The sequence below is a fragment of the Capra hircus genome, chromosome 4, assembly GCF_001704415.2.
Source record: "Capra hircus breed San Clemente chromosome 4, ASM170441v1, whole genome shotgun sequence".
NCBI lineage: Eukaryota > Metazoa > Chordata > Mammalia > Artiodactyla > Bovidae > Capra > Capra hircus.
The window spans coordinates 56,578,401-56,592,501 of record NC_030811.1 but is presented as its reverse complement, the minus strand read 5'-3'; the positions used below and the strand labels follow the sequence as shown (position 1 = coordinate 56,592,501).

Sequence of the window (14,101 nt, the reverse complement as noted above, 5' to 3'; positions counted from 1 at the left end):
AATGCACAGTTTTGTGGTATCCACAGTGTTATATAGTCATCACAATCTATCTGCAGAACTTTTTCATCTTTCCCAATGAAACTCTCTATGCATTAAACATTAACTACCCATTCCCTTCCAGTTCAGCAGTACATGAACTGAGAAATTCCAGATGTACCAGCTGGGTTTAGAAAAGGCAGAGGAACCAGAGATAAAATTGCCAGCATTCACTGGATCATAGAGAAAGGAAGAGAATTCCAGAAGAACGTCTACTTCTGCTTCACTGACTCCACTAAAGCCTTTGACCTGTGGATCACAACAAACTGTGGAAAGTTCTTAAAGAAATGGGAATACCAGACCACCTTGCCCGTTCCTAAAAAACCTGTAGGCAGGACAAGAAGCAACAGTTAGAACCAGATATGGAACAAATGGCTGCTTCAAAATCAGGAAAGGAGTTAAGACAAGGCTATATATTGTCACCCTGCTTATTTAATTTATATGCAGAGTACAACAGGTGAAATATCAGGTTGGATGAATTACAGGCTGGAATCAATTTGCAAGGAGAAATATTAACAACCTCGGGTATGCAGGTGATACCACTCTAATGGCAGAAAGTGAAGAGGACCCTCCTCATGAGAGCAGAAGAGGAGAATAAGAAAGCTGGTTTAAAACTCAACATCCAAAAAAACTAAGCTCATGGCATCCAGTCCCATCACTTCATGGCAAATAGAAGGGGAAAAGGTGGAAGCAGTGACAGTGACAGACTTTATTTTCTTGAGCTCCAAAATCACACAGATGGTGACTGCAGCCATGAAATTAAAACACACTTGCTCCTTGGAAGGAAAGCTGTGACAAGCCTAGACAGCATGTTAAAAAGCAGAGATATCACTTCATCAACAAAGAATGGTTTTCCCAGTAGTCATGTATAGATGGGAGAGTTGTACCATAATGAAGACTGAGCACTGAAGAATTGATGCTTTTGCACTGTAGTGCTGGAGAAGACTCTTGAGAGTTCCTTGAACAGCAAGAAGATCAAACCAGTCAGTCCTAAAGGAAATCTAACCTAAACATTCATTGGAAGAACTGATGCTGGGAAAGATTGAAGGCAAAAAGAGAAGAGGGTGGCAGAGAAAGAGACGGTTAGATAGCAGCACTGACTCAATGGACATGAATCTGAGAAAATCCCAGGAGCTGGTGAAGCACAGGAAAGCCTGGCATGCTGGAGTCCATGCTCTGCCAGCTCCTGGCACTCACCATTCTGTTTTCTGTTCCTACGACTCTCACTACTCTAGGACCTCAGATAAAAGGAATCACAGAATATTTGTCCTTTTGTGATTAGTTTATTTCACTCAGCATAATGTCTCCAAATTCAGCCATGTTGTAGCATACATCAGTACTTCACTCTTTTTTGTGGCTGAATAATACTGTTATATATATATAACATATTTTATTTATCCATTCAACTGTCATCTTCCACCTTCTGGAGCCTACTGTAAATATTGCTACTATGAACAATTCAGTTCAGTCGTTCAGTCATGTCTGACTCTTTGCAACCCATGGACTGTAGCATGCCAGGCCTCCCTGTCCATCACCAACTCCTGGAGTTTACTCAAACTCACATCCATTGAGTCGGTGATGCCATCCAACCATCTCATCCTCTGTAGTCCCCTTCTCTTCCAGCTTTCAATCTTTCCCAGCATCAGGGTCTTTTGCAATGAGTCAGTTCTTCCCATTAGGTGGCCAAAGTATTGGAGTTTCAGCTTCAACATCAGTCCTTCCAATGAATATTCAGGACTGATTTCCTTTAGGATGGACTGTTTGGATCTCCTTACAATCTAAGGGACTCTCAAGAGTCTTCTCCAACACCACAGTTCAAAAGCATCAATTCTTTGGTGCTCAGCTTTCATTATAGTCCAACTCTCATATCCATATATGACCACTGGAAAAACCATAGCTTCGACCACATGGACCTCTGTTGGCAAAGTAATGTCTCTGCTTTTTAATATGCTGTCTAGGGTGGTCATAACTTTTCTTCCAAGGAGTAAGTGTCTTCTAATTCCATGGCTGCAGTCACCATCTGCAGTGATTTGGAAGCCCCCAAAAAATAAAGTCTCACTGTTTCCACTGCTTCCCCATCTATTTGCCATGAAGTGATGGGACCAGATGCCATGATCCTAGTTTTCTGAATATTGACTTTTAAGCCAGCTTTTTCACTCTCCTCTTTCACTTTCATCAACAGGCTCTTTAGTTCTTTTTCGCTTTCTTCCATAAGGAATGGTGTCATCTGCATATCTGAGGTTATTGATATTTCTCCTGGCAATCTTGATTCCAGCTTGAGCTTCATGCAGCCTAGCATTTCTCATGATGTACTCTGCATATAAATTAAGTAAGCAGGGTGACAATATACAGGCTTGACATACTCCTTTCCTGATTTGGAACCAGTCTGTTGTTCCATGCCCGGTTCTAACGGTTGCTTTCTAACCTGCCTACAGATTTTTCAGGAGGCAGGTCAGGTGGTCTGGTATTCCCATCTGTTTAAGAATTTTCCACAGTTTGTGGTGATCCACACAGTCAAAGGCTTTGGCATACTCAATAAAGCAGAAGTAGATGTTTTTCTGGAACTCTCTTGCTTTTCTGATGGCAATTTGATCTCTGGTACCTCTGCCTTTTCTAAAACCAGCTTGAACATCTGGAAGTTCATGGTCCATGAACTGCTGAAACTATGAACATGAGTGTACAAATATCTGCTTGAGTCCCTGCTTTCACTTCTTTTGGGTATACACCCAGAAGTGGAATTGCTGGATCATATATTAAGTCTATGTTTAATTGTTTAACTTTTTGAGTACTCAATCGCTTGATAACATAAATACATCTTTTGTATGGCTCTTACACCCTCTACTTTGTTCTGCATAGTATGGGAAATGAGAGAAGAGATTTCTCTAATCTTGCAGTACTTATCAATAGAAGACCTACAAGATATACCTACAACGTACAAGAATGTCTAACAGAGCAGATCTGTGTATTTGTTTACACCCTAAGGCTGATATCATCTAACAGTTAAAAATTCATTAAAAATTATTTTCTGTGGACTTCCCTGGTGGCTCAGTGGTTGGAAATCTGCCTGACAATGTAGGAGACATGGGTCTGATCCCTGGTCTGGGAAGATGTCACATCCTGCAGAGCAACTAAGCCCTTGCGCCACAACTACTGAAGCCCACATGCCCTCGAGCTCGCATGCACGGCAGCTTGATGTGCCCCCACGCACTGCAACCAGAGGAAGCCCAGCGGCACTGACAACCTAGCACAGCCCTCCCAAAGAGGTGCTCTCCCACGAGCTGATGTATACACAAAACTATATATAAAACAGGTAGCTAATAAGGATCTACCATATAGCACAGGGAACTCTACTCAATACTCTGTAATGACCTATATGGGAAAAGAATCTAAAAAAGAGTGAATATAAGTATGTGTAGAAATGATTCAGTTTGCTGTCCACTTGAAACTACAACAACATTGTAAATAAACTATATTTCAATTTAAAAATATTTAAAACAAGAAAACAATGCTCTCCCAGGCTAATATCCAGAATCCTCCTAGGGAAATTTTTTCCTTTTTTTGTTTTCTGCTTGTAGGATTATTAATTATTGGTTAAATTCTTTAACTTTTTATTTCATATTGGAGTATAATTGATGAACAACGTTGTTTTAGTTTCAGGTGTACTGTAAAGTGATTCAGTTATACATATATATTTATCTATTCTTTTTTAAGTTCTTTTTCCATTTAGGTTATCACAAAATTCTGAGAAGCATTACCAGGACAAATTCTGGGGTATCAATCCTCAAAGGAATGAAGGTAAGGATGGTGTTTCAAACTGCACTGACCCTCACTCACCAATGAAAACTTCTAAGTTCTCCATCTCTTTTTCCCATTGAGAATGAAAATCACTGCCACAAAGCCAAAGAGGAGTGTGTTGTAGCTTGTGGTTGTGTGTTGCAGCTTTGGTTATCTTGGGAAAGAAGAAAAGTCTGAGAACCGATGAGTACGGCAGTGTTCCCACAAGTGTTCCAGAACACACACACAAGATGAATAAGGATAAGTAAACCCTGTAATTCTGAATATGAATTGAAAATTTCAGTATGAATCTATAATATACTTTTTAAATATGTATACATTTTTATATATTTCCTATGTAAATATTTTCTACATAAATATAAATAAGTATATAAATAATTTTTAAAGAATATTATAGGTTCATTTTGAAATTTTCAGTTCAGCTCTAACCATCAAAACAAACCAGAAGCAATAATCAACTAGGAGCAATGAGCACACTAGCACCCAAATTATGACCTTTAAATGCCATTTCCCACCAAAAAAAAAAAAAAAGAAATGTGCTCCTTTTAAAAAAATGACTTATTCAAGTTCTGGAAGGGGAAATATACAAGATGTGGCTGAAATATCTGATAACAGAAAGCAAGAAAGCTGCCAGGCACTACTGAAGTCCTGTTAAAAGAGCTCAGGTGCACCAACTTGAAAATGTTCCCTTGACCAAAAATGGTATGGTAAGATTTTTAGTATTAATTAAAAATAACTTCAATCAATTAAAATGCATCAAATATATAAATCCATGAGTTCATAATAATATGCAAATACCAAAAGCGACTAATTCGTCATCTTCGGAGGATTCTAGGGAACCAGCTCCATATTTAGAAAACAAAGAGAAAACCAAGCACTCATCCTGCCTATCCTATATGAAAAGTATCTCTGGGTAACCAAACAGTTCATAACTTACTTCAGTTCAGTTCAGTTCAGTCGCTCAGTCATCTCCGACTCCTTGCGACCCCATGAATCGCAGCACGCCAGGCCTCCCTGTCCATCACCAACTCCCGGAGTTCACCCAGACCCACGTCCATCGAGTCCGTGACGCCATCCAGGCATCTCATCCTCTGTCGTCCCCTTCTCCTCCTGCCCCCAATCTATCCCAGCATCACAGTCTTTTCCAATGAGTCAACTCTTCTCATGAGGTGGCCAAAGTACTGGAGTTTCAGCTTTAGCATCATTCCTTCCAAAGAAATCCCAGGGTTGATCTCCTTCAGAATGGACTGGTTGGATCTCCTTGCAGTCCAAGGGACCCTCAAGAGTCTTCTCCAACACCACAGTTCAAAAGCAACAATTCTTCGGTGCTCAGCCTTCTTCACAGTCCAACTCTCACATCCATACATGACCACAGGAAAAACCATAGCCTTGACTAGATGGACCTTAGTCGGCAAAGTAATGTCTCTGCTTTTAACTTTTCTTCCAAGGAGTAAGCGTCTTTTAATTTCATGGCTGCAGTCACCATCTGCAGTGATTCTGGAGCCCAAAAAAATAAAGTCTGACACTGTTTCTACTGTTTCCCCATCTATTTCCCATGAAGTGATGGGACCAGATGCCATGATCTTAAGATCTATCCTTTTGGATGTATTTCAATTAATACATAATAAAGAAATGACAAAATCAGAAAATGACCATTTTGAAATTCTAATAAAAAGTGATCTAGACAATGATCATCAATGTCTACTGATAACACAAAGACCGACAACCTGGCATCATGTGCCTCCTTACAGAAGAAGTACACAACATCAGCTGTGAGGTTGCCAAAAAATCAAACCTGAATTTAATAAATTTTCTAGATCTAAGTATAAATTTACAAATTTGAAGGACAGAGGAACACATCAGTAAGATACCATGGGAATGGAGCAAAATCTAGACTATGGGAATTAATAGGACAAACAATTCAATTTATTCCACAAATAAGTTACAGAGGAGAGGGGGTGACAAGAGGAAAGAGGAGCAGAAGAGGAGAACCTAATTCCAACCTGCTGATATATTTTAATGGAATAGAAAGCCAGTGAAACTTGGCACTATAACATTATTTTGCCACTGTACTCTAAAGTTAAGCCTAACTAAAATGTGCACTGTAAGGTTTTAAAAATTTTAAATGAGCTTATGGCTTTTGAATTATTATTACAATCACAGTCATAAATGCAGCAGAGGGACAGAATAGTTAAGAACTTGGTCCCAAGTCAGATCCACCCAGGTCCAAACCTCAGCTCTTAATGGCTTAGCACTTAATAGCTGTGTAAACTAAGGCAAGAAATTTTATTTTATAAGCATTAGTTTCCTCATCTGTATGATGAAGTTTAATCACACTGGCTTGACAAGATTGTTTTGACAATTAAATGAGATACTGTATACAAAGAATTTAGCACAGTCACTCATAAAATATGCCCAATAAATACAGTCATTATCATAAATAATTCCTGCTTCTGTGGTAGCTCAGATGGAAAATAATAAGTGTATCATATTAGAATTTTTTAAATACAAATGTGAATGATCACAAAACTCCTATTAAAAAGTAAATACCACACTCATCACATTTATATACATAAGACCCATTTAAGGAAACATCAAGAAAGGAGGAAAAAATTAATTTTAAATATGCTTCAGTTCAGTTCAGTTCAGTTCAGTCACTCAGTCATGTCCGACTCTTTGCAACACCATGAATTGCAGCATGCCCAGCCTCCCTGTCCATCACCAACTCCCAGAGTTCACCCAAACTCATGTCCATCGAGTTGGTGATGCCATCCAGCCATCTCATCCTCTGTCGTCCCCTTCTCCTCCTGCCCCCAATCCCTCCCAGCATCAGAGTCTTTTCCAATGAGTCAGCTCTTCAGTTTCAGCATCAGTCCTTCCAAAGAACACCCAGGACTGATCTCCTTTAGAATGGACTGGTCAGCAGTGGCCACAGGACTGAAAAATGTCAGTTTTCATTCCAATCCCAAAGAAAGGCAATGCCAAAGAATGCTCAGACTACCGAACAATTGCACTTATCTCACACACTAGTAAAGTAATGCTCAAAATTCTCCAAGCCAGGCTTCAGCAATACCGTGAGCCGTGAACTTCCAGATGTTCAAGCTGGTTTTAGGAAAGGCAGAGGAACCAGAGATCAAATTGCCAACATTCACTGGATCATCGAAAAAGGAAGAGAGTTCCAGAAAAACATCTATTTCTGCTTTACTGACTATTCCAAAGCCTTTGATTGTGTGGATCACAATAAACTGTCAAAAATTCTGAAAGAGATGGGAATACCAGACCAACTGACCTACCTCTTGAGAAACCTATATGCTTCAGTCTACCTTAAATCTATGTTAACAGATAAAGGCAAACATTTACCAACAAAAAGTGGTTAGAAAATCAAATTGACAATTGTTACTATTTGTTTTACTACAGTCCTTTAGATACCAGTAGCTATCTGCAAAATGGGCTGAAATAAATAAATACTAAACATACTTTTTAGGATTCTAAATAAATAGAAGTTACATCAGGCATCACAGATGAAAAGAGAAAATAAGTTCTTATCTCAAGGAGTGTATAGTCTAGTGAAAGAAACAGACAAATAAAAATTTTTAAGACGGTATGATAAGTGTCATGATAGAAGAACACAAAGGGTCTTATCATTTCACATGAAAAGCATATCAAGGACTAGGGAATGAGATGGGAGGTAGGTGTAATTGGTTTCAAAGTCCTCCCACCAAAAACATGAGCCTGAAATAAATTTTGAAAGAGTAGGAGTTGGCTAAATGAAAAACTGAGAGAAAGTATATTTTATTGTATGGGCAGAAGCATGTGAAAGTATCATTTCAAGTTGGGGTCTGAAATAAGATCAGATCACATTTAGCAGTTCAAGACTTACATAAGCCTTGTTATTCTTCTTGTAAGTGATGGGAGCCAGGAGAAATCTTAAGCAGGTCAAAGACATGATTAGATTGGTGCTTTGAAAGAATACTCTAAAGCAGCAAAATGAAGAATGGAAGGAAGAAGGAAACAGGGAGCCTAGGGCCAGTAGGGAGCCTCTTTCAGCAAAGAAGGAGAAAGAGAGAACGCCCAATTAAGGCAATGATGGCAGAGATTATAACGAAGCATCTTATTCCTCCATTTTCAGTGTCATTAGAATACCCTGTTAGGGGACCTACAAAACAGCATAGAAATCAAGGCCAATGACCTTGATCCTCCAGTTCATGGAATAATAAAGATGTCACCCAATTCCACCATTATGGTAGCCTAGCAGTTATCCCATAAACTTCTTCTTAAACTCAACCACAAATCAATTTGATGCCTTGGTTATAAGAGAAAGAAAAAAATTTTAAGGCAGAACTCTATATAATTTCTATCATTCCTATCAACAGTCATGTGCGTAAGTCTTCGACTTCTTACATGGAAATGCACACACACATGCACGCACAATACAAAATAAGAAAAAGTTTCAATTTTCAATAAAGTTCATGCTACACATATTAAGAGGCTAAAATTATATTCAAATGAATCATAGTATCTACTATCACTAATTACACGCTGGCTTCCTTTCATTTCCAAAGACTGCCCAATTTCCTTCTATGTATATTGCAATATTTTCCTCTTAGGGTTAAAATTCCTATAGCATATTTAATCTTTAACCAAGAATACTTCTTTTAAATACACATATAGAAATTGGAATACATAGATGATATAGATACATAGTTATTTTTATTTTCATCATCTCGTCAAGTTCCTCAAATGTAAACATGATTCCCTGTTCAAAATAATTTCCTTTTTTAAAATTTAAACACAAACACATTTCCAAATTCAAACTTGCCACATACCTCAATGAAGTATAGCAACTCTGGCAAGGTTTGTAAGGTTGTTTAAAAATGTTAAGAGGTTAAAAGCAATTAAAAATTACTTTAGTATAAGAATAGCACAAAACTTTTATCTTCAGTTATATGAATTGCCTAAAGTACTCTAGATTTATTCCAAAATTACAGTGCTCTAAAGTTTTTCTGTAACAATAAAGTGGGTAATTTAAAAGCAAGGGAATTATTTAATCAAATACATAGCATCCCATAGTAGAAAGTAGTTTCCCCTAATTTTTTTTCTTCTTGTTAAAATGAAATAACAAAAGAACATATTTTAATTCTAAACTGAACTATTTTAAAATAAATACTTCTGCACAGAGTTCATGGTACTTGGTGATTTCAACCTTATACATATTTTTTAAATCAAAATAGAATAATCATATTCATTCAGTCCAGACATTAATTACTTGCTGTATGGCCAGGACTGGGCTATGTACTAGAGATTAAAAATATAAATAAAATAGAGTCCCAATTTCGAGGAACAAATACTACAGTCAAGAAATACTAAAACAAATCAATATATCATAACTTAATACATGCAATAATGAAAGGCAATGTATAAACAAATTCTGAAGACATAGAAAACGAGAAATAATCAAATCAACAGGCCAAACCAGGAAGGTTTAACAGAGAAAGTGACCCAGGAAAGGGTGGGGCTCCTAGGAGACTCTGGCTGATGTTGAAGAGCCATCAGCTGGTAACTGCCATCAGGACAAGTGGCACTAGTGGTAAGGAATCCATCTGACAATGCAGGAGACAGAATAGATGCAGGTTCTATCCTGGGCTGGGATGATCCTCTGAAGGAAGACATGGCAACCCACTCCAGTATTCATGCCTGGAGAATCCCATGGACAGAGGAGCCTGGCAGGCTACAATCCATGGGGCTGCAAAGAGTCAGACACGACTGAGGTGTGCTAAGTAGCTTCAGTACTGCATGTGCAGAAAGCACTGCTAAACTTATAAAAGAAGCTTTAGATTTTTCTCTTACATTTTAGAAAATGTACATGGTTTAATCTTGTAAAACAAATTTCTTGGTCTAAATCAAAACCATAAAACATGATTTCTCTCCCCCAAGCTTTAGCCAAGTGAAACTTTATAATTTGCAGTTTAAAGGTGAACTTAAGAGTATTTTGTTTTATTGTTTTTATTCTATGCTAATTTCAGAATGAAGAAGGGCAATCACTTTTTTTGTACTAGTCAGTATAAGATTAAATGTAAATTAGTACACACATGAATGGGATAACTTACAACTGCAAATAATATATGTATAAAACAAAGTTGGAGAAGGAAATGGCAACCCACTACAGTATTCTTGCCTGGAGAATCCCATGGATAGAGGAGCCTGGCAGGCTACTGGTCTATGGGGTCGCAAGAATTGGACATGACTTAGTGACTAAACCACCACATAAAAGAAAGTATCACACAGAACTCACCTCTTTACTATTAAACCACAGTGTGCATGTCGGAGAATCAATTATCTTCACATTTCATAAACATGATGGTGCTCAAACCTCCTTAAATCTCATCTTTATGTTATGGACATAACTGTGTACCAAGTAGCTTTATATTTAATAAGAATCACTGTGATGGTGAAGACTCAGTCTAACAATAACGGACCCGAGCAAACAGCAAAGCAAACTCCAAGTGTAGGTCAATAAGGAATAGCCCCAACATCCCATCACCAGAAAGCTTCTCACATTTGGTAAAAGAAGGAGGTCAGTCAAAAAGCATTAGTGGTGTCCACTCTGATCATCCCTCAACATGGAAATATGACCTTTTTTTCACCTATGTCATGATAACTAACTCTCAAGTTCTTTTCATTTGAAGATATGATGCCCCCAACTGTGAAGCAACACAGGCATGAGATGTGCAAACTGCCACTTATCATGATATGCTCTTAAGGAAATTCTGTAAGTGAGTTTCCTCCTCTGTAAAATACACTGTAGTTACAAAACTCCAGCAAAATGCCTGGCACATAAGCAAGCACTCAATAAAAGCTGCTGTGAGGCCTTCAACTGATACAGGTGATTACAAAAGGTCTGTCGATAACCAGCAAAGTACCTGGCACAATTCAGCATGTAATTCACGTTGCTTTCTTACACGGGTTTCTTTGGCTCAGACACTACCATTTATTTATCTTATAACTTACAGTATCTAGCAAAGAGCTTCACAAAAGAAGCCTATGGTAAATCCCAGGTGAATAAATAGACCTAAACAACTCTTCTGAATACTCAACAATCTCTCAGTGCCACATGTGGCTCATAAGCTCTGGCTACACCAGTTCAGGTCTCATACACTATAAAAATTAATACCCTGCATTTACAAAACTGGCTTTCTTACCAGGAGCTTAAGCCACTTCTAAGTAACAGTTTATTACTGACAATGACAGGATCAGGTAAACATAACCATATTTTGAAGGAAACCCAAAGCTAAAAGAGTATGCTTTATACCAACAAAGTCAATCAATGGCAAAACAAGGACTTGAACTCAGAAATTTTTCTTCAGAAGATTTTTTTTTCCATCCCAGACTATATTTGCTCAAAGCACAAAAGCACATTGATTCGTACCAATTATGCAAATCTTCACTCAATAAGTATGAAATCTATACACAGTTGCAAATAAACATTTATAAAGTGTGCCAAAATCTTTTCTTTATTAAGATATTCAGTATATTCTTTCCTGTAAGATGAGGTTGATTCTAAATCTTTTTGCTTTTTTGAGTGAGGTAGGCTTATTATATTACGGGTAATTATTTTTAAACCTACAACAAATAGAATAAATTAAAATTGTATAAAAAATTGAATGTTTTCATCCTATGAGCTTTTTATAGTTCATCTTGTTTGCTCCGGCCATTTGCTTTTAATGTGCAACCAGTGAATAGTGGGTTTTTTATGTTTCACATTAAAAAATGCGGTCTTCCAAAAGCTCAGCCAGAAATGTCCATTTCAAAAATCTTACTCCAGCCAGTTGGCTTTGTCAGTGACATATGTGCAAAGTGAAAATGTAACCACAGTGATTTTCTGCAGGTCAGATGGAATCACTTAGCGTACTCAACATGGTTTCCAGTTAATGCCTCAAGAGGAATGTCCTTCAGCTAGCAAGTATTTCTTTTAAACATCAGACCAGCTACTGTTGTTTGAACATAAGTGTTATCTTGGCATGGTTGGAACATATGTGCATTCTGAGAATTGTAAATGTTATTCTTATCAAAATATGAAAATTTGGAATATATTTGCATTATAAACATTGTGTGGATTCAGTACAAAATTTAAATAACCAGTGGGTGGTATTTGACAAGCTAAATTTTTTTAATTTTATTCCTTGCCTCTGTTTTCAAAGTTTCTTTAAGACAAAAACACTTCACAGATATAGTGGTTCACATAAGCAGAAACACTAAATGTCAAAAAAGGTGGCTTTAGTGCCAAAAAAAAAAATTAGGAACTGCAAATACTGCTGCTGCTGCTAAGTCGCTTCAGTCGTGTCCGACTCTCTGCGACCCTATGGACAGCAGCCCACCAAGCTCTTCTGGCCACAGGATTCTCCAGGCAAGAATACTGGAGTAGGTTGCCATTTCCTTTTCCAATGCATGCATGCACGCTAAGTCGCTTCAGTCGTGTCCGACTCTCTGCGACCCTATGGACAGCAGCCCACCAGGCTTCTCTATCCATGGGATTCTCCAGGCAAGAATACTGGAGTGGGTTGCCATTTCCTTCTCCCACAAATAATACTAAGTATGCTCTTTTCTGTCACATAACAAATGACTATTAGCATAGAGCCTTTTTAGCAAAAACTAACATAAATACATCAATGTATGAAAAACTTTGAGTTACTAAAAATGAAAGGTCAAATTTCACCAAACATAATCCCTGTTTTTCCATGGGCTGCATTTTTTAGTCTATTTTAAAAACAAAGGCAATCCCAGGACTTCCCTAGTGGTCCAGCAACTGGGGTTCTATGCTCCTATGCAGGGGTTTCAATCCTTGATTGGGATCCCACATGCTATGTCATGGTCTTAACTTTTAAAAAAGGCAATACCAATTTTACAAAATAATCAGTAAAACAAAAAGCAATTTGGTTCATCCAAGAGACCCTTTCCTTCATATTATATCAATAAGCTAGATAAACACATGCATCAAATAAGGTCAAAATTCTCCCACAAACGAAGATCATGTGAAGAAGCCAAGCACAGCAAATCTCTTCCTGATAGTAAAACTGATTTTCAATAGTTTATCACCTGGTTGCTTTTATATTCCCCACTGATATCTTTTTTGTGAAAGATTATGGACTGTTTTCATTACTAAAAGGCAATTCTTTTTCACTCCAATGGCTTATTAGCCTTCAATAGAAAATAGGACCTATACTTTTCTTATAGCTAATAATTACTTTTCTTCAGAGAAAGTAAAGGGAGACACTAATCTCTTTGTTTGGTAAACAGAAGACAAAGTTCAACTCGGTTTTTTGCAAGAATAGGACTAAGACCTAGGCTTTGAAAAAGAAAAGGATGTCAACCATCAGTAAAGAGCTTCCACTACTAGTGAAAGAACTATTCCATTTTTAAATCTTTTTATTGAAGGTTAATTGCTTTACAGAATTTTGTTGTCTTCTGCCAAACCTCAATATGAATCAGCCATAGGTATACAAATATCCCCTCCATTTTGAACCTCTCTCTCAAATCCCTCCCCATCCCATCCCTCTCAGTTCAGTTCAGTCGCTCAGTCGTGCCCGACTCTTTGCAACTCCATCAACTGCAGCATGCCAGGCCTCCCTGTCCCAGAGTGAACTCCCAGAGTTCACTCAGACTGTGTATATATACTACTCCCAGAGTTCACTCAGACTCACATCCATCGAGTCAGTGATGCCATCCAGCCATCTCATCCTCTGTCATCCCCTTCTCCTCCTGCCCCCAGTTCCCCCCAGCATCAGAGTCCTTTCCAATGAGTCAACTCTTCTCATGAGGTGGCCAAAGTACTGGAGTTTCAGCCTTAGCATCATTCCTTCCAAAGAAATCCCAGGGCTGATCTCCTTCAGAATTGATACAAACCCCTGTTTGAGTTTCCTGAGCCATACAGCAAATTGGTAATGTAAGTTACCATGTTACTCTTTGCATGCATCTCAACTTCTCCTCCCCTCTCCCCACGTTCATAAGTGTATTCTCCATGTTAGTTTCTCCACTGCTGCCCTGTAAATAAGTGCTTCAGTACCATTCTTCTAGATCCTGTATATTTGTCTTAGAATACGATATTTATCTCTCTCTTTCTGACTCACTTCATTCTGTATAATAGGTTCCAGGTTCATCGAACTCATCAGAACTGACTCAAATGCAGTGCTTTTTATGGCTGAGTAATATTCCATTGTGTATATATACTACACCTTCCTTATCCATTCATCTGTCGATGGACAGCTAGGTTGCT

General features: G+C 38.0%; 1 protein-coding gene across 2 annotated transcripts in view; it reads right to left on the bottom strand.

The window, feature by feature from the left end:
• BBS9 (Bardet-Biedl syndrome 9) overlaps window positions 1-14,101 on the bottom strand; it is a 473,303-nt gene that overhangs the window by 385,349 nt on the left and 73,853 nt on the right. The window lies entirely within an intron of this gene.